This window comes from Trichosurus vulpecula, chromosome 4, assembly GCF_011100635.1.
Source record: "Trichosurus vulpecula isolate mTriVul1 chromosome 4, mTriVul1.pri, whole genome shotgun sequence".
Taxonomy (NCBI): domain Eukaryota; kingdom Metazoa; phylum Chordata; class Mammalia; order Diprotodontia; family Phalangeridae; genus Trichosurus; species Trichosurus vulpecula.
Window position 1 is genome coordinate 98,940,390 of NC_050576.1, and position 21,326 is coordinate 98,961,715.

Consider the following 21,326-nt stretch of genomic DNA (forward strand, 5'->3'; position numbering starts at 1 on the left):
CACAATCACAGGTAGAGGTTCTTTAAAAGTCTCATATACTTTATGCATATGGCATATAAACTATTTAAATCAGGGCACTTTATGAAAAAAAATCATACTTACAATTTCAAACCGGTTTCCTGTGTGAGTTTCTTGTTACTGGGTGGCAGAATTAATCTGGTTCTTTTCTGAGGCAGGTGCAGAATTCCAGTTTTTTTCTGCCTAAGGAAGGCAGAAAAGTGCTTCATAAAGTCACTCCCAAGTCAGCCACTTGTGCTCAGACATCCCATTGCTTCTGTGAAAGCTGTACTATCTGCAGTTCTGAATTGAACTAAATTACAGCCCATGTGAAAGACAGGGGAAGGGAGTCATGTGGGGCACACACAGCTACCCTATTGGCCACAAAGACATAACTTAGGCATTCTGCCTTTTTCACCATTGGTTAATAGTTAAAACTGAAAGCATCTAGGTCCACCTAGTGAGCTTATTTTCCTTTATGTGTGGAAGAATGACTGTAGGATTTTACAGTGACAGAATTAGTTAAGAAAGAGACTGAAGTCATCTTTCACAGAGACTGGTGGGTGGGGATTGGGAAGCTGGGTTGTTTTTTTTTTTCCAAGTATCTCCCTCCCTTCAACACACACACACACACACACACACACACACACACACACACACACACACACAGACGCTCGGGCATACACATACCTTCTTCTCTTCTTCTGCAGTCTTGCCTATTCTTTGCCTATCAGGAAAGCTTTTTTTTGCAGCTAACTTTGGCAGCAGCAGAGAGTGGGGAAATCAGCATTATGTTGCCTTCAAAGAATTCAGTCCTAATTTGAAGTCCTCAGTATTTTCAAAGGAAGTCGTTTCAAATCAATTGTATTTTGATGACTTGCACTGGTTCTACCGAAGTTCCAGACTGACTGACCAGTGTTCATTAGTGTCACCACCCTAAACTCTACTTCCTTTGTGAATAACCGTTAGGGTTCTAGAAAGCAGGAACTTTAAACATCTCTATACCATTCTTGGATATGCACAATTCAATAATGGAAGAGAATAATTCTAAATAGCCAGGAATATGGAAAACCATTAATTCTTTCATGGAGCAACCTTAACATTCGCCTGATTGGATAACACAGAATGAAACAAAATGATCTCACAGATGACATAAAAGACCTCTCCCTAACCTTTCCTTCAAATTCCCTATCTTCATTTTTTTATGATATCTAAGAGTATGGTAGATATATTGCTTTACAATCTCTACAGAAGATTGTAAATTGTATAACATGCAATAAGCTTCAAGGTGTGTGTGTGTGTGTGTGCGCGCGCGCGCATGTGTGAGTGTGTGTGCTTGTTATTATTGCTATGGTTTTTTGCTTTTGCTTTTACAAATCCTGACATAGCAATCTTACTTGTCTTCCATACAAACTTATTTTCAGAGTTATACATAAACTAAAGGTACATGTTTGTGTCTTGGAAAAGGGTTCACCATAACAGCAATACTCTCCCATAGAACCAGGTCAGGATTTTCTCAATGGCTTGCTGAATTTTCCTATTTCAGCATAGCTATAATAATGTGATTTAGAATAAGGTACATTGCACTGATTGTGATTAGGGGATTATAGAAACTGCTCCTGGGACTGAGATTATGCTAGCAAGCAGCCTAACTGAATCTCTCTGAGATTGTTTGTATTTATCCAGAAAATGAAGAGAATACCCATGGCTATGGACTACAATGACAGCTACCATGTCACAAGGCAGCGTATGTTGTCGGCGATGTGGGAAATTTGGGGCATGCTTGGTGTCATGCTGTTTTTTCCTAGCAGATGCAGAGGTAGCATTATTTCTGTGGCATACAGGATTATTCCATGGGTATGGTTAGTGTTTAAATTAAGTCTAGACTGGCCATAGGGAGAAAAATAGCAAGTTTACCTTCAGTCTTTTTCATCTCTTCTTTCCTTATCATATCCCCACATCATGATGTTACCTCACCTTAGTTACTTACTGTCCTCATGCTAACAACTGAGTCCCTGGAGCTCCTCCAGGCAGCATCTCTAGATATCTAATCTGTCCTTCCCGGGAGACACTCACACACTAAAATTATTACTTCCTCTTTACTCCACCCCATCCTCCCAGTTCCTCAACTATATTGTAGGGGATCATGAGGACTATGGGTTATACATCACTGTATCCTTTTGAGGGGCAAGGACAGCACTTTGCATATGATAAGCACTCAATAAATGCTTGTTGAATGAATGAATGGATTCCATTAGCTATACCTCATAGTGTGGAAAGCAATCTGGTAAACTAACTGACAATGATGTCAGGTCCCATCCCTGCTGGTGATGAGAAGCAATTAATAGGCTTAAAGGGTAATAATCCTTCTTTGGGGGGGGGGGAGGTATGGTCCAAGCCATGGTTCAAAAGGGTAAACAGAATCTCAAGGCAAGGCCTAGTCAAAGAGTTCATTGGGACAAAAAGATTAATGGCAACAGGCCGGAGTTGTAAAACAGAGGCTGAGCAGTAATACCAAATCAGCAAAAATCTATGAAGGTAAATAAATAATGACAAGAAGCAGTGGATGTTTGTTTCCCACAAGACATGTCCTCTCCCCTCCCCAGCAAAATATCCTTTCAAGAGCAGTTTGCTATTAGCTTCGAACCTCAAACCCCATCCCCAGTCGGGTATATTGAGTCCACTAGGAACCAGAACTAAACAGTCTCTGACAAAAATAGCTCTCACTTTAAAGAAAGAAAGTCCTTTCAGAAGGCAATAATTTAAACCAAAATAATGAATCTCTAATGGTAGTGGATCAATAAGAGAGATGTTTGGGGATAGGAGGACCTTGCCATAGTCTCTCATAAATCATATAAAATGAACCTCCAACTGCTCTGCCTGTACAGTTCATGACAGTCTTAGGGCTAAAACAGCTTTATATTTCTCCATGTCGTACTTCTGAGAAGGGGTAGTATCTGGTAGTATAAAGGAAAGAGCAGTGGACTAGGAGTCAGGAAAATATGGGTTCAGATTCCATCTTTGATGCTTTTTAGTGGTATGACCTTAGCTAAATCATTTCAAAGCCTTAATTTCCTCATTTATAGAAAGGGAATCACTCTTCAGTTTAGACTCTGCTGTGGATGGCCTATATACTTTAGTCACCATAGGACTTTAATAGATGTACATTTTCATGGTTTATGCCTCATTTCTTGTTTATTAAATCAGAGGGTGAGTAAATAAAGTTTTCTCTTTCTTTGCATCTTGAACAAATCTTGAATGATTTTGACATATGAAAAGGACACCTTTGCATATGGAAAGAGCCTTTTGAGGTAACATTCCGTTCTATCAAATTATACTCTTTTTTTCTATTAAAAATAAGCACAGTGGGTCTTGCTTTCACTATACCTTTGAGTCAATTAAGTGATTATAAAGATGTGGTCCACTGTAGCATATCATTTGGGAAAGCCTGTCTGTTGCCTTCTAATGTCTCAATTAAGGATACTTTTAATGTGTGTGTGTAGAATCATCCAACATACTACTGTCAAATTGGTATTTCTAAAGCACAAGCCGGACCATGTTATTTTCTTGCTCTAGAAGTTCTAAAGGCTACCAATTGTATTCAGGATAAAGTCAAGTCAACAAATATTTGTTAAGTATCTATTATGATACATAGTTGTTTGCATGTTGTCTTTCCCATTAGATTGTGAGCTCCTTCTTTGCCTCCCAAGAACTTAACACAGTGACTGACATATAATAGGTGCTTAATAGTTGTTTAATGAATGAATTGTTTAATGAATGAATTGTCTAATGCCCAGACCACACATGAATTCTTTCTGGCATGGTAGGATTTTTGAGGTCCCTTCAAATAGCCTTGGAGAAGTTAGAACTTTCTGTATTACACAAGACGGCATCAGAAGAGGACTTTGTGGCAGTTCTCACAAATGGCAGTCATTTAATAAGTGCTCAGAATGAGTTCCATTGGTTTATATCTCTGTGGTCAATGAGTCTAAGTTGCTTGCTGTTCTAGAAATCCATTCCTTTAAAGCTGGTATTCACCTTGGAATCCTCTTTGGCTAATTACCATTCGGAGCCAACATCTCAGAAGAATCAACATTGTTAGTGCCTCAAGAGGCAATGGAAATATGTTAGGTATAAGTTAGCTGAATCACATTATCAGTGATAATTTTTACATGAGAAATGACATAAAATCACCAAGGACATGCATGATGAAAAAGGTTGTGTGATAATATAATATTAAAAGACAAGAAATAGATATCCCAAATTCTACCATGATATCCTCCAGATAGCAAAAGAACTGAGAAGGAAACCTCCAAACAAATCCTCTGTGGAGAATTTTGAAGCACCAGGACAAAAATAATAAAGGCTGGGAATTCATGAAGATACTGCAATCTGCCCTGATGAACTAAGTATAACCACTGACAAGATCTAAATCTAAGTGCTTTACTAGGTAGACCTGGACGGGCCTTTATCATATTTAAATGCACTCTCAAAGTCCCAAATAAGTAGAAGGTTCCTTTTTGGTACCTCTATGTAGGTGTGCAAAGGTGTGGCAGGATATATATCTATGGGTCCTGTTAAATGCTGACTTGACACTAATACCATAGGCTTACAGAAATTAGCTTCAGGCAGCAGCAAATATGTCCGTTCTGATAATAACTTAGTTGTAGGAAATCATGAAGAGCTTCAGCAGTAGTAATGCCTACTAAATTTTCATCATTATTATACTGAGCATTTAAAGCTAAGGGTTAGTTAAGGAGAACTATTGATAAGTTATTTTAATATAAAATCATGGTATCAAATTATACAATTCATAGCTACCCATCAGTTCAAACACCAATGTAATATTTTATTATAAACTTGCAATTCTGAATATTCTATAATTCTACCATTTATCTATTATTTGTCTGTCTATTATTTTAATTATTTGACTTGTACATACATTTTCTAGGAGAAAATAAACATTTGAATTAATATAACATCTTGGTTCTGAGACAAAGGCTAAATACAGTTTTTATTTTTAAGTAAATAAATATGGGGTTTAGACTTTTATCCTTTAAAAATATAGGCTGTAGTTATAGCTTCATTTCACATGAATTATGTAATCATGAGAAATTAATGGTTCCTAACAGAAAGGTCAAAATAATTACTCCCATTGGTCAAAAACTAGCACAAAAAAGGAGTTAGAAATGTAAAGCACATGATTGGATTGGTTTTAAGGTTTTTAGATATTAGGAAATCATAAGTAGGTTGTTTGGATTAAATTCAATTTGGCAGAGATAATTTGGCTGGCATATGAGGTAGTTTTGTCTTCTAGTTTCTAATATGCTCAAAGTATTTTTTTTTTGGTAGTCACTGTACAGATAGGTTTTTAAAATGTAAAGACCTGCCTGAAAGTGGTAAAAGTTTAAATTCCACATTCATAAATAGCTCTTTTTAAGTCTCCCTCTCCCTTACTCTCTCCCACTTTCTCGTCCTCTCCCTCTCTCCTTCTCTCTCTCTCTCTCTCTCTCTCTCTCTCTCTCTCTCTCTCTCTCTCTCTCTCTGTCTCTGTCTGTATCTCTGTGTCTGTCTCTCTGTCTCTGTCTGTCTGTCTTTCTCCTCCTGGACCCAGATCTAAGCACACCTTTTCCATGAGATTACCATGATATAGTGGCAAAAGTACTGAATTGGAAGTTATAAGACATCCACTAAATTCAAAGCTCCACTCCTTTCTACTTTTTGTGATCTAGTCAAGTCATGTCACCTCAGGTTCCTCATCTATAGAATGAAGAGGTAGAACTACATGATCCCACGTGCTTCTACCTGAAAATTCACATGATTTGATGAAATCTTGGGGAGAATCTCATTTCATGGCTCACAATGCATTATTGGGCCAGCTTAGATAATGGATCTGCTTTGACTTGACTTTCCACACAACTCCCCCACCCCCTTTTTTAATGTTGCTATGGAAATAAGGATCATAAATCAGGTAAAGGCCTGAGAACAACACTGAGTTTTGTGAAATGAAGGATACTGACTGCTTCTACTCCAGAGAATCCAAATAGAGGGCCTAGGACCATGAAACAAGCAAGAGATTTTTGCTGCCCCTATCCTATTGCATTCAGGATTATTTCCTTTCAGCTTTTGACTTAAAAAGATTAGGGTTCCAATCCTGCATGTGATGCTTACTATCTATGTGACTTTTATCAAGCTACTTCGTAATTCTGCAACCTCATCTGTAAAAGGAGAGAATTGGATTAGATATCTTCTTAGGGTACTTCTATCTCTAAGTCTTTGATCCTACAATGACCTTTATCATTAGCCATTTATCAAAGGTCGTCTTCATACTGGCCTTGCTACCCACTTATGACTAAGATGATCCACAAGTTACAAGTTGTGTCTAGAGTTCAGCATGCACCATACCATGTGGGTACCAGGCAACTGTGAGTCTCCCTTATGTCTCTACACACCATAGAGAGCCAAATTCCATTCCCATTCTCCCTTGGGGAAGAGAAATGGTACAGATCAGAGATTTGGAGCCTATATTCACCCTTTTCCAAAGGGTCATGAGATTCTTATTTCTAGCCTAAAAGTCCCAAAGAATGTTCCAGGAACAATGTAGAGCATGGCAAGTATTCTTTTCCACATGGAAGTTCAGAACTGCCTAGCTATCCAAAAAGTCCTTGTCATCTTACTGTAGCTCTGAGAAGTAGGACAAGGGTTAATTTATTACTCCTCCTCGTGTCTTGTAATTTAATAGCACTTCCAACTCTCTAAATCATATCACTTGATATGATTATGGTTCTCTCCATTTACAGATGAGGAAACTGAAGTCCTAGGTAGTGAGGTGATTTGATCATAGTCCGATGCTGATGGGCTGGCCATGTTCTTTTAATGCAAAATGTACACTTGCCAAAAAGACTATTTTATGGAGAACTCACACAGGGCAAGTGTTCACATGGTGGTCAGAAGAAGCAATACAAGGACATTCTCACGGTCTCTGTCAAGAACTTTGGAATTGATTGTGTGACATGGGAGACATTGGCACAGGACTACTCAGCATGGCATGCCCAGATCAGAGAAAATGCTGTGCTCTATTAGCAAAGGAGAATTGAAATAGCTCAAAGGAAATGTGGGATGTGTAAGTTTGGAGTATCCACCCCAAATGTTCACACGGACTATTTGTGCCTGACCTGTGGTAGAGCATTCTGAGCTCATGTTGGCCTGATTAGCTACAGTAGGACACATTGAATCTTGATGCAAGCATAGTGAGGTCATTTTGGTCCTCTCTGAGAATGAAGGACAACAACCAACCAAGTCCCACAGAAAACAGATAGCAAAGCTGGGAATTTAACTTGGATTTTTATAATCCAAGTCCAGTATTTTGTACTCTATTCTGATGCTTAATCAGGGATCATGTTGGGGGAAGAAGGCATCCAACCTCAAAGGCACCAAAAAAGAAAAACCAAACAGCTTGGAAAAATAAGTCAAAGACTTAATTGAGAGTGGTTGATGTTCTTGTGATATACACGATCAAATGACTGAACAGCAACAACAAAATGTTCTTGCCAGCATACCTTAGAATAATTCATTACTATGGTTTTAGAGACTTCTCGTTTGTATGATAGTAGAAGAATGAAATAATCTTCCTTTGGTATTTCTGCTATAGCCTGTTTTTTGCTTTTTGTTGTTGTTATTTTCAATGTGCAACAAAAAAACCTTCATTAATGTTTGGCTCGGGTGTTACTGAACCTGGTCTCCTCAAAACAATATTAGGACTTAAAAAAGCTCTGAGTGCAAAATGATACTATCATTGGCAATTTCTGATTTCATAATAAAGTCAATAATTAATTGCCACCCCTAAAATGCATAACCAAGTCCACAATAACTCATTAAACACAATACTTCTATTTGTCCATGCACTTCTCAGTGTCTGTACTGTCCTCAAAGCTACAGATCAATCAAAAGCAACCAGAAGATAGTAGATTTACAGTTGGAATAGATCCTCTCAGTCATTAAGTCCAACAGGTGAGGTGACCAAAGTCAAGAGAGGCTGTTGCTCTGGATCACACAGATATCAAGGGTCTAAGGTCAAGACAAACTTAGTCTTCCTCACCCTGAGGCTAGTGGCATGATGCTACTCCAACACATTTCTTCTCATCCTGTACAAATCTTGTCCATTTTTCATTATAAATCTTCTCTAGAAGACCTACTAAATGCACTAGAGGCCTTTGTCTAGGACTTTAACCTCTGCTGGTATCAATATAGCATTACAGCTGTCCATCTGTTAACCTTTGGTATGACTAAATGATTGGCATAATCAACCAATCAATGAAAAGGCTTGTATTAAACATCTATGATGTAATAGGCACTGTGCTGGGTGCTGGTTATTCAAAGAAAACAAAAGAAACAATCCCTGACCTCAAGGAGCTGTTCTTCAGGAGAAATGAACACACACACACACACACACACACACACACACACACATACAATTTATAGGTGGTAGGTTGGGGAGGAAGCACTAGCTGCTGTGGGAATTATGAAAGACCTCATGCAGGAGGCGGCTTTTGAACTGAATTTTGATGCCAACAAGGCATTGTAAGAGGGGGAGAGGAAGGAGGTGCATTCTAGGCCATAGAGGGGCAGAGAGGGGATGGAGTACACTGCTTATGCGACATCATAGAGAAAAGAAATGTCATGCCCTGTATAAGTAATAGAAGGCAAGCAATTTGGTTGGACTAGAGAGTACATGAATGTATAATAAACCTGGAAAAGTAGGTTGGAGGTAGATACATTATGCCAAGCAGAGAAGTTTTATTTTATTCTTAGGTAATTGGGAACCAATTGAGTTAACTGAGAAGGAGTGGCCTATGGTGAGCGTGTGGTCAAAAATCATGCTTTAGGAATATCACTTTGGGAACTGAGTGAAGGATAGGTAGGGCAAAGGAGAGACTTGAGACATGGAGACAAATTAAGAGGTTATTGTCACATAGTTTGGGCAAGTGCTGATGAAGGCCTGAATTGGGGCAGAGGTGGGGAGCAGCCATCTAAGTACAGATAAATAGGACTTCAAAGTATTTGGTTATTAACTAAGACATCCATTTTTCAACTTCAATTTTTGGTACTGTGTGGCAAAAATGACTAGGAATAAGTTAGCATAATATTTTAGAAGAAGGGAGACACATGGGTTATCACTTTCACTGGTCTCCTAGCATTCCATTCAAATTGTAAAAGAACCAGAGTTTTATTTGATGAAAGACATCCCAAATTTTGTTGCCTTCCTGTGAATGAAGACAGAGACCCAGAAAATGTATTTGTAGAACTATTTATTCTACTTAATATACCTTATTATTAGCAGACTGATAGAAAAACTTATGTGAATTTCAGTCAAGGGGAAATCTGTATAAGTGCAAATATGACAAAAATTTGGGGACACTAAACCTGCCTACATGAGTATTTGGCTCATTTATTATTGTATGTTTGTAATAAATTCCACATTTCTGACCAGGAAAATAAAGTTAAAATGAAATTATTTTCAGAAAAGAAAGAGAAAAGATGAGTATATTTTTTATTTTGAAAGTCAAAAGTCATTCAATTAACAAGCATTTATTAAATATTATGCTACTTTCAAAACACTGAGTGGATATGAAGACAAATAAGACAGACTACTGATCTCAGGGAGGTGGTATGCCAGTTAAAGGAAACAAAACTTATAAAATAAATTCAAAATTAACCAGAGTATAACAAATGCCTAGTATATGGTAAGTTCATGAGAGAGGCATGAAAAAGTGCCATAAGAGACTAGGGAGGAATTCAGTTGAAACCAACAAATTAGATTCCTGTTATGCCCAAGGCTCTTTGACTGCAAAGATAGAAGCAAAAAATGGTCCATAACCTCAAGAAGCTTACTTTTTACTAGATGATAAGACATAAAAACAGATAAAATAAAAAGGGATTTGAGAAAGAAAAGATCACAAACAATCAGGGAGCAGCAAGAAAGGCATTGTAGAGGAGGTGGCATTTGACCCAGCCTTAGAAGGATGAAAGTGTCAATTTACATACTTAATACTTAGATCCATAATATTGTCAGTATTGGTGCAGAATGTAACACCTTCATGTCTTCTTATTCTGCACAACACTTGTTTGTGTTTCTGATAAATCTTCCATAAAGAATTTACACAATGCCTTGGTACCCTTCCTTTAATTCTTTAAATGCTTTGGGATCAGCAGGGGCTAATAATTTCCCATATGGATTGTTCTTTTGTTTTTGTTTCTCAATCTCACAATGTAACCACAATTTTAAGAATAATCTTATAATCCTTCTTATAGCACATCAACATTGGTAATAAACCATAGTCTACTTAAGCCCACCATACATCTTTTCAATGCCTTTGTAATGTGTCATTTTAATTTTTTAAATGGCTACATTTCATGATTCATAGCCATATACCATTACTTAGAGAATATTGGTGTTGGAAAAAGATATGATGGAGAAAGCCTTGGATTTGGCGTATTTGAATTAAAATTCTATCCTCTACTGCCTTTTCAGACAACTCACTTCATCTCTCTTTCAATTTCTCCACCTCTAGGCTTAAGGGACTGGAGCTATTATTTTTTTTTGGCAATTTGGTGGATACGACATTGAATAATTAAGTCGACATAGGTAGTAATGAAATTTTTATTATTTTGATATATCCTACTTACAAGCAATTACTATTTTTTTTTCAATTTTTAGGTATGTCTTTATTTCTATAAACAACTGTTTTAGTTGTATTTATGTATTTTCTTATTTATTTTGGGGAGGCAATAGGGGTTACATGACACAGCCAGTACATGCCTGAGGCCAGATTTGAACTCAGGTCCACCTGACTCCAGGGCTGATGCTCAATGCACTGCACCTCCTAGCTTTCCTTCTACTTATTTTATATATTCCGAGGTAATTTTAAGTGGAATGTCTCTAGCTCTTTTTGCTGGATTTTATTGATATCATATGGAGGAAAAAAAGTCAAGAATCTCAAGAGAAATAGTGAAAAGAAATGGAAACTAATGGTATTGCCAGTGCCAGATCTCAAACTATACTTCAAAGAAGTTATTATTAAAAAAATAGCATTGGTTAAGAAACAGAGAGCTTTGTCAGTGGAATAAATTAGGTATTCTACACACAGAAGAAGTAAAAGTATTGGATACCTTGGTATTCCATAAACACAAAGACCCCAACTATTATGATAAAGATTCACTATTTAACAAAAAGTGCTGGAAAAATTAGATAGCAACATGGAAAAAATATATTTAGATCAATACCTTCCATTTTATATAAGGATAAGTTCCATATCGATATATAACCTGAATATAAAAAGTCACATCATAAACAAATAAGAGAAAAATGGAGAAAAATGTACCTATCTGATCCATGAATAAAAGAAAAGTGCATGACCAAAAAAAGAGAGGGTCATATAAGATAAAATTACTAATTCTGATTAAATAAAATTAAAATGTTATATATAAATGTAATAACTCTACATTTAAAAAGGAAACAATTAACTGGGGGGGGGGAATCTTTACAACAAGTTACTCAGATAAAGTCTAATTTCCTAAGGAAAGGATTCAAATTTATAAGAAAAAGAGACATTCACCCATTTGATCAATGATCTAAGGATATGAACAGGCAGTTCTCAAGGGAAGAAACATAGGCTATTTATGGCCATGTAAAAAAAAGTTCCAAATCACTACTAATTAGAAAAATGCAAATTAAAGTAATTCTGAGATTCTTCTTCACACCTATCATAGTTATCTAAGAACATGAAAAAACGAAAATGATAAACATTGGAGGAGCTGTGGGAATATAGGTACATTGGTGATGGCGGACCATTGGTTATAATCATTCTGGAAAACAATTGAGGGATAGATGAATAAGTTGTAGTATATGAGTATGATGGAATAATATTGTGCTATAAAAAATGAGGAAACAAATAACTTTAAAAAGTCATGGAAAGACTTATATGAACTGATGCATAGTGAAGTCAGCAAAACTAGTAAAAATTATACTATAACTCAATTTATGAAAATGAACTATTTCAAGGACTTTTATAAACTAATGATGAGTGAAATGAGCAGAGCCAGAAAAATTTATATGACAGCACTGTACAAATAAACAACTTTGGAACCAGTAAAGACTGTGATTAATACAATGTTAATTTGAAATTCTAGAGTACTAATAATGAAACATATTATCTATTTCAGACAGGTGATGGTTTTAGGGTATGGAATGAGACATGTATGTTTTTATGTACAACCTTAGGGGGAATTAATTTTCCTTGACTATGAATATTTGTTAAAAGAAATGTGCTTTTCTCTTTCTTTTTTGATGAGGTGGGGGATAAGAAGGAGTGAAAATACATTATTATTATTATTATTATTATTATTTTTTAAATAGAGAGGTTGGGGGGTTGCTGCAGATGTGAAATACTGCATGAACTTTCAGATGAGGTGACTACATTATTAGTTTTGTTAACTGTTTTACTTTATTACAACAGAACTCATTCAAAATATGAATAATCAAAATATTTGTAATATAAAACCAAAACACACCAATAAAATTGAAAGTGTATAAAAATGAAAAATTAAGCTAAAAAAGGATAAAGAAGGTGGATTATGGGGAGTGGAGCCAAGATGGCCACTGGAAAGCAGGGACTTGCGTGAGCTCCCTGCCAGGTCCCTCTAGAAACCTATAAAAACTGGCTCTGAGCAAATTCTAGAACTGCAGAACCCACAAAATAGCAGAGGGAAGCAGGGATCCAGCCTGGATGGCCACTGGATGAGGTCTATCGTGCTCAGAGCGGAGGGGAGTAGAGCCCAGTGCCAGCAGGAGCAGGACCAGCCAGACCAGGAGCCGGGAGGAACAAGCCCTATGGCCCTGAATCAGTGAGCTGTGGCAGTTACCAGACTTCTTAACCCACAAATACAAAAAGACAACAGAGAAGGTTAGTGGGAAAAGCTGCATGGGACAGAGTGAAAAGAGTTTGCAGTTCGGCCACTGCCCTGGGGGCAGCAGGGGGAGGTGCAGCTACAGAACTACAGCTGCAGTTGCTTCCGACCCCAGGCCCACCTGGTGGGAGGAATTAAGTGGCGGATCAGAGCAGGAGTGCAGAGCCTGCTTAAGATTTTTGTCAGGTCCGGGTTGGTGGTTCTTGAGGAAGGAGGAGGGCTGGTGTGGCAGAGCTGGCTGTATAGAAATTGCTCTGAAATCAATGGCGCATCCCCTGAAACTTGGAACAAAGTACTCTTTACACTACAGGCAGTCATACCCTGCTGAAAAACTCAAGGGTCCAGTAAGTTGACTGGGAATATGGCCAGGCAGTGAAAACACACTCAGATTCAGTCTCAGACTTTGGAATCTTTCTTTGGTGACAAAGAAGATCAAAACATATAGCAAGAAGTCAACAAAGTCAAAGAGCCTACAACAAAAGCCTCCAAGAAAAACATGAATTGGTCTCAGGCCATGGAAGAGCTCAAAAAGGATTTGGAAAAGCAAGTAAGAGAAGTAGAGGAAAAATTGGGAAGAGAACTGAGAATGACACAAGAAACCATGAAAAACAAGTCAATGACTTGCTGAAGGAGAACCAAAAAAAATACTGAAAAAAATATTGAAGAAAACAACACCTTAGAAAATAGACTAACTCAAATGGCAAAAGAGCTCCAAAAAGCCAATGAGGAGAAGAATGCCATGAAAGGCAGAATTACCCAAATGGAAAAGGAGGTCCAAAAGACCACTGAAGAAAATACTACCTTAAAAATTAGATTGGAGCAAGTGGAAGCTAGTGACTTGATGAGAAATCAAGATATTATCAAACAGAACCAAAGGAATGAAAAAGTGGAAGACAACATGAAATATCTCATTGGAAAAACCACTGACCTGGAAAATAGATCCAGGAGAGATAATTTAAAAATTATTGGACTACCTGAAAGCCATGATCAAAAAAAGAGCCTAGATATCATCTTTCAAGAAATTATCAAGGAGAACTGCCCTGATATTCTAGAGCCACAGGGCAAAATAGAAATTAAAAGAATCCACCAATCGCCTCCTCAAATAGATCCCAAAAAGAAATCTCCTAGGAATATTGTCGCCAAATTCCAGAGCTCCCAGATCAAGGAGAAAATACTGCGAGCAGCCAGAAAGAAACAATTTGTGTATTGTGGAACCACAATCAGAATAATCCAAGATCTGGCAACTTCTACATTAAGAGATCGAAGGGCTTGGAATACAATATTCTGGAGGTTTGTAAAGTGCTTTACATGTGTAATCAGAGGAACTTTTCTGGGCATATTTTGAACATAGCCAGTTTTCCTCACATGAAGCCTGCTGCATCCCCTATACCATGTCTGGAGGAACACTCTTTTGACTGACTGCCTGTACCTTTAAAAGTGTTGAGACTGAGCCCTTCACTCTCTTTTCCATCATCTTTTGTCTGTCCTCATTTTGGAGACTCTTATCTGCTACTCCCACAATGGATTTCATGAATGGAACTCAAGAGAAGTTTCCCCTATACTTTTCTTTTACTCTACCTCTGACAAATAAGTTGGGGATGGTGTAGGGGGTAAGGGTTTTATCTAAAAAATTCATTCCTAATTGCCTCTATTTTAAACATAAATTTTATTTTTAATAAACATAAATCCATGTTCTTTTCATTCCAACCATTCTCCTCCACTATTTTATGGGAAAGAAAGAAAGAAAGAAAGAAAGAAAGAAAGGAAGGTAGGAGGGAAGAAAGAAAGAAAGAAACAAAGAAAAAAAGAAACAAAGAAACAAAGAAAGAGAGGCAGAAAGAAAGAGAAAGAGGAAGAGAGAGAGAGAGAAAAAGGATGGAAGGAAGGAAGGAAGAAAGGAAGGATCAAAGGAAGAAAGAAAGGAAGAATCAAAGGAAGGGAGAGAGAGAAAGACAGAGAAAGAGAAAGAAAAAAAGAAAGAAACCTTGCAACAAATATGCCTAGACAATCAAAACAAATTCCCACATTTGACATATGGGAAAAAATATTCTTCACTCTCCCATTAGAATCAACAACCTGTCTTTGAGGAAATGGTTAACATGGTTCATCATCAATTTTCTGGAATTGTAGCTGGTCATTGAGCTGATCAAATTTCTTAGTCTTAAAAAGTTGTTTCTTCTTACAATGTTAATGTCATAGATTGTTCTTTATTCTGCTTACTTCACTTGACATCAGTTCCTACAATTCTCCCTATGTTTATTTCCTGAAACCAGCCTTTTCATCTTTTTTAAATTCTACTGAAGCATTCCTTTGTATTCATATGCAATAATTTGTTCAAAAATTCCCCTAATAGATGGGCCTAATTGCCTTTAAAATTTTGTAACTACTAACACAAACTTATCTTGTATGTATCTAGACAGTATTAAGTACTCTTCCTGATTTCATCTTTATAAATGGCAATGACTCTCGGACACTGATGGGATAGAATGCAAATTTGGTTGTTCCACCCGATAAGAATAAATTGCTATTTTAGAAAACACTGACAGATTTATTCCATTTCACATCTATCTGCCTCCTTCCAAATTTACTATGGATGCTAATGGAATTATTTAATTTAATTGAATATCTAGCCAAGATCCCTGAAAGACTCTTTTTAATCCTCTACAATTTTCATCTGTTTTGTGAGGTGATGGTATTTGTTTCATCTTCTCAATAACAGTTCAAAAATTAACTTATATTATAAACAAGTGTTGCCACTGGCTGGCATATTGTTCTGTCTCATAATGAAGTCTGAAATGTTCTTGGCCAAGGATTCTTCTGTGCTCTTTGGGCCTCTTCATTACTTAAACTTCCTTAAGAAATCATGGAGACAATGTCTCTGTACTTACCAATTTCTATTTTCTAAAGGTAATAAATCTTTTAAATAGATTGGCTTACAGCCAATGAAATTGCTTTCCCTTCTTTACCTTTTATCACAATTTAGTTCTTATTTTGATGCCTACTCTAACCAATAAATAATCTGCACACCAATCTTGGATTATGAAATTACTACTTGTATGAATTCATTTATGATGTCCTTCAGTATTTGCCATCTATATCACCTTTTATATCTCCATAGAACAAAATATCCATTATGAACAGGAAGTACAGGGTATCTAAATGGTCTAGAAGCCACACTTAACTTTTACTTAATTTCTATCCATTGAACCATAATTCCTAATATAATTTTCACCTTCCTCATGCCCATTTTCTTTTTGAAAAATTAGTTTTGCTAATCTATTTGGATTAGCAAACCAATAAATATATTTAGTTAATTAACTAAATTAAGATTCACTACTCTTAGATAATGAAGCTCCTAGGAGTAATATCAGATACCACAGTAAAAAGGAAATTATTTTGACCAAGAAGGACTTTTTGTGCCACATAAATCCAGCTTTTAGGTCTTTGTTTCCTCGGATAAAAGAAATATACTCACCCAAGGAAATGTAGTTTCCTGTTAGCCTACTCTAGCCTATGCATTTGCATAGTTAGTTTACATGTGAGGCTTTAAGGGTTAGATAGATTTCATTGTCTTTTCTGATTTTTCTCTATGTCTTCTGTTTGTTGCTCACTTTTCTTTCTGTTCTTTTCCTCTCTTTTCAAATAACTATCTTAATCTCAAGCTCTTTATATACTAAAAGGAGGAACTTACAGCTCACCAGCAAATCAAGTCCATTCTTGGGTGGCCTTCTGAATCCTATGATCACAGAAAGTTGTTCTGAGAAGTGGAATTTACTATATATTTCTATTTGGATATTTTTAATGGGCACTCCTCATTGCCTATTAAGATCTTCAATTATGAGGGTTTCTAGGCCCACCAGATACCTCAGTGCATGTGATCTCTACCAACATAATCAATTCCAATCCCTCTCTCAACTCTTGGGTGGTCGGAAATTGAGATAATTCATTAAATCCTTTGAAAAGCATCTGCCATCCACATTTTTTTTCTTTGATGAAAGAAATTATTTTATGCTTTACTTAAGGGAAGGTAATACCCCAAAGAGTCTACATCAGCACCATGCCTTGCATTAGGAGATGCCAAATTTGATACTTGGCTACTCAAATGCAATCTCTCTTAGTAACTTATGAAAATTTAAATTAAATTAGATTAATAATTTAGGAAGAAAGTTCTTTCAGTGGAGCTTGAAAGGCAAAAGTTTTTAAAAGAACGAGTACAAATGCTAACTAAAAATTGCAGTTTTCCAATTCGGAAAAAAAAATCCTCATAAGCATATTTGCTTTAAAAATTACAGAGTACCAGCAGAAGAGATTTCCTCTTCAGTACTAGAGAGTGACAACAATGTGTGACAGTAGGAATCCATAATGAAAGCTAGGAAGTGCCATGGCATAGTTTAGAGTTCTCTAGTCCAGCAATGAGAGAAACTAGAATCTAGTATAGCCTCTAGCTAATATCATTACTTTGGGCAAGTGATTTCATCTTTGTAAATATCAGTGTTGCCTTTTGTAAAATTATTTATTGGATTAGGTACTCCATAAAATTCCTCCTAGGTCTAATATTTTATATTTCTGAGGAAGGGATTATTGTGCACAAAGATTCAGATTTTTACCTAAGATCTATAATTAATGTGTGTTTCAATTGCTTCTATCAAGAGGAGAATATCAATAGCATTCAGCTGTTTTCTCTGAGGGTAGATATCTATATCTATCTATCTGTATTCCTATCTATCTATAAATAGATATGTGTGTCTGTGTGTGTGTCCTAAAGATGTGCTTCATTTGTGGTGAGAAATCCTCATTTGTGAGGAAGTTAGGTAGCTAGATGGTACTTTGGGTAGAGGTCTGTACTTGGAGTCATAATGACCTGAGTTCAAATTTGACCTCAGATACGTAATAGCTGTGTGACCCTGAGTTAGTCACTTAACCTTACCTATCCTCAGTTTCCTCATCTGTAAGTTCTAATCTAATCCAACAACATTTAGTAAATGCTTACTTATGTGCCAGGCACTGTGCTAACCTTTGGGCATACAATTAAGAAAAAAAAAAGATAGTTCCTACCCTCTAGGAGCTTATAATGTAATAGAAGACAATGCACAATAATAGGCAGGAAAGAGGCAGGGAGGAGACATTAGGGGCCATTCTGTTCCCCAGAGCTGAAACCAGATAGAGCAGCAGGTAGAGTGGAGTGAACTGAAAAGTCCAGTTTCTACCCTCTATAAAGGAAGGCATTGGGAGGAATTTGGTACCCCCCACCCCTGCCCCCTCCAGTCCTACAATCAGATAGGAATAATAATACTACTTACCTCCCAGGGTTGTTGTGAGGGTAAAATTTGTAACATACTTTGCATACCTTAAAGTGCTGTGTAAATATCACTACTACTACTACTACTACTACTACTTATTGTCTTTGTTATTATCATTATTATATTACCTCCATCTATTTAGGTGAGCAATTGAGATGAACAAACTGCAATCCTAGAGAGAATATTGAAAGATTAAGTGACTTGCCCAGGGTCACTAGACAGTATTTCTAATAGGCAGGATTTAAATTCAGCTCTTCCTGATCTGAGATCACCTCTATCATCTACTGTGCCATTCTGATGGAGTGTTGTGACAAAATGTTTCACAAAAATAGTCAGCAACTGGGGATTGGGTTGTTACATTCCTATTTCAAGTGAGGTCCTTGAAAGCAGGAACTGTGGTGTTTTTCATTTTTATATCTGCACCACTGAGCACATAGTAGGCATTTAATAGACACATTGCCTAGGAGAATTTTAAAATCACTGAATTACATTGAGGAGCTTCCTGGAAAATATGGTATTGGATGATGTATGTGTGTGTGCATATGCCTGTGCACGTGTGTGCACATGTCTAGTACCACCTCTGAGCCTACTTTCCGCACTCTTACTTGCATTGGAAGGCCAGGTCCCAAAGGACAGCTGATACTCCTCTTTCAGTGTTCTAGGGAGTCCTCTTGTTCTGTTTCATACAGGCTTCCATCTAGTGTGTCCTTTGGTATCAATTAGGGAGCCAGAGTTAATTAAATTTTAAAAGGAGGTATTTACTAAGGTGGTTCGGTAAGAACATTTGGTACAAAAACACCCATTACCATCAGGGAAAAAAAGTCAGAGACACGTGCTTCCACTATTACATATGGAGACCAGAGAAAAGTAGTCTGACACTTAGAAAACAGATGATGATGATGGTGATGATGATGACGATGATGGTGATAGTAACTAACATTTATGTAGTGCCGATTATGTGCCAGGTATAATGCTAAATGCTTTACAGGTAACATTTACATAGCACCTACTGGGTGCTAGGAACTGTGCTAAGAGCTTTACAAATATTATCTCATTTGATCTGCACAACAAAGGGTCACCTAACAACCCCTGGTTTTTTGGAAGTCCTTTTTCTCCTTTTGAGTCCCCATGAAATTCCTCTGAGATGTATCCATAGCTCTCTCTTCTGGGCCTGAGGTTCAAGAAGGAGAGACAGGGGAATAATTACTTATATAGTACCTATTAAGTGCCAGGCACTGTGCTAAGTGCTTTACAATTATTATCTCATATGATCTTCACAACAACCCTGAGAGGTAGGTAGTGTTATTGTCTTCAGTTTATAGTGGTAGAACCCGAGGCAAGCGTAGGTTAAGTGGCTTGCTTAGAATCACAGCTAGTAAGTGTTTGAGGCTGGATTGGAACTCAGGTCTTCTTGACTCCCGGCCTAGCACTGTATCCACTGCCTCACCTAATTGCTGAAGAATCCTGAAGCTGTACTTCTCTACAACTCAAAGAGGTCAGGTTCCCTGAAGCTGCTTTTCCTCAGCTTAGAGCCCTCTCAGCTTTTGTATGAATGAATGCATTGTTTCTTGTCTTCCAGTATCTCTGATAATATGGTAAATGGAAGTGGGGACAGGAGGACATATTTCCTCTGGACTGGCTCACTCTCCTACCTTACCTTTCATTAGGAGCAAAAAAGTATGATTCCTTCAATTGCTGGAATGCTCTGATTGGTTTTGATGACTTACAGCCCTTCTAGCTCTAAATCTCTGATTGTATGAACCAAGGCCTGATTAGCTCAAGGGCCAAATCCAGATTACTTTCTTGGAGAGATCTAAGACTAGTTTTTACATTTTAAATACAATAAAACTTTATTTAAAAATATTTTCTTAGCTCCTGGGCAGTACAGAAGCAGATGGCTGCCAAATTTGGCCTCACAGGCTGCAGTTTGCTGACCTCTGGATGAACTCATGGAAGGTTGAGGCCGTTGGGAAAGGGCCATTGTTTCTAGAATTTGGGAAAAGTACTTTCCAGGTGCAGAGTAATTTTAAGAGAGAGCCATAATCCCAAGAAAAATGCAACATCCCATCTACTTGTCTACCCTAGGTATCCCTACCATCTATCATGCCACAATAGGTAATATACCATCCTCCTTACTCTACCACATTTTGCTCTGGGAACAATTTCACATAAATACTATGATACGTGAATTTGTTTCGATTTTTATGTTTTTTTGTAAAGGAGAGGGTTTTTTTTTCTCTCTCTCTACTTTTAGGATGGGATTTGGGAAGGAGTAGGGAACTATCAAGAGGAATGCCATATTAAAAAAAGAAGAAAAAGAACAGAGGGTCATTTTAAAAAATGCATAGAAGGAGAGATGATTCAGAAGTAGACACAGACAAGTAAACAGTTCTGAGATTAATGTTTTGAATTTATTATATTCTTTTATATTTATTGAATCTATATTTATATTTATTGAATATATCACATTGTTTTAAAATGTGAGATATGTACAATAGAGAGTCATAGAATCATGAACAACCCTTTTGCAGGGAGTAGTTCTGTGTATGTCAAAATGATCATGATTGATATTTGTCAAGTACAGAGTAACACAAATGTTTTTTTTTTAATTTTTTTCTTGAAACAGTATGATAATCAGCTTTCCTATAGCTTTATTCCCAGACTAAACCACCTTCCCTGGAATGTAATCCTTTATTCCCAGACTAAAACTCCCTTCCCTGGCATATAACTCCGTTGACTCTTGCCACAAGAATGTTAGGTACTCGAGAAAAGAGACTGTGTCAGTCCTGTTTGTGTCCCTGCCACCTGGACCAGTACCTGACACATAGTGGTGCATAATAAATTCACTCATTCATTTCATTTATTCATTCATTCACAAGAGGCAGTAGCTTAAGAGTGCCTTCCAGGAGGAAAGCAACTGTTGAGGAGTTGTCAAATCCTATGTCTGATGTGAGCAGTAGGAGCAAACTTCAGAGTTCAATGAGAATGGTCATATATCACGACCTGATAGGGCAAGTGTGGTTATCTCCCTATAGATAGCCTTGGGCTCACAGCAATTCAGCT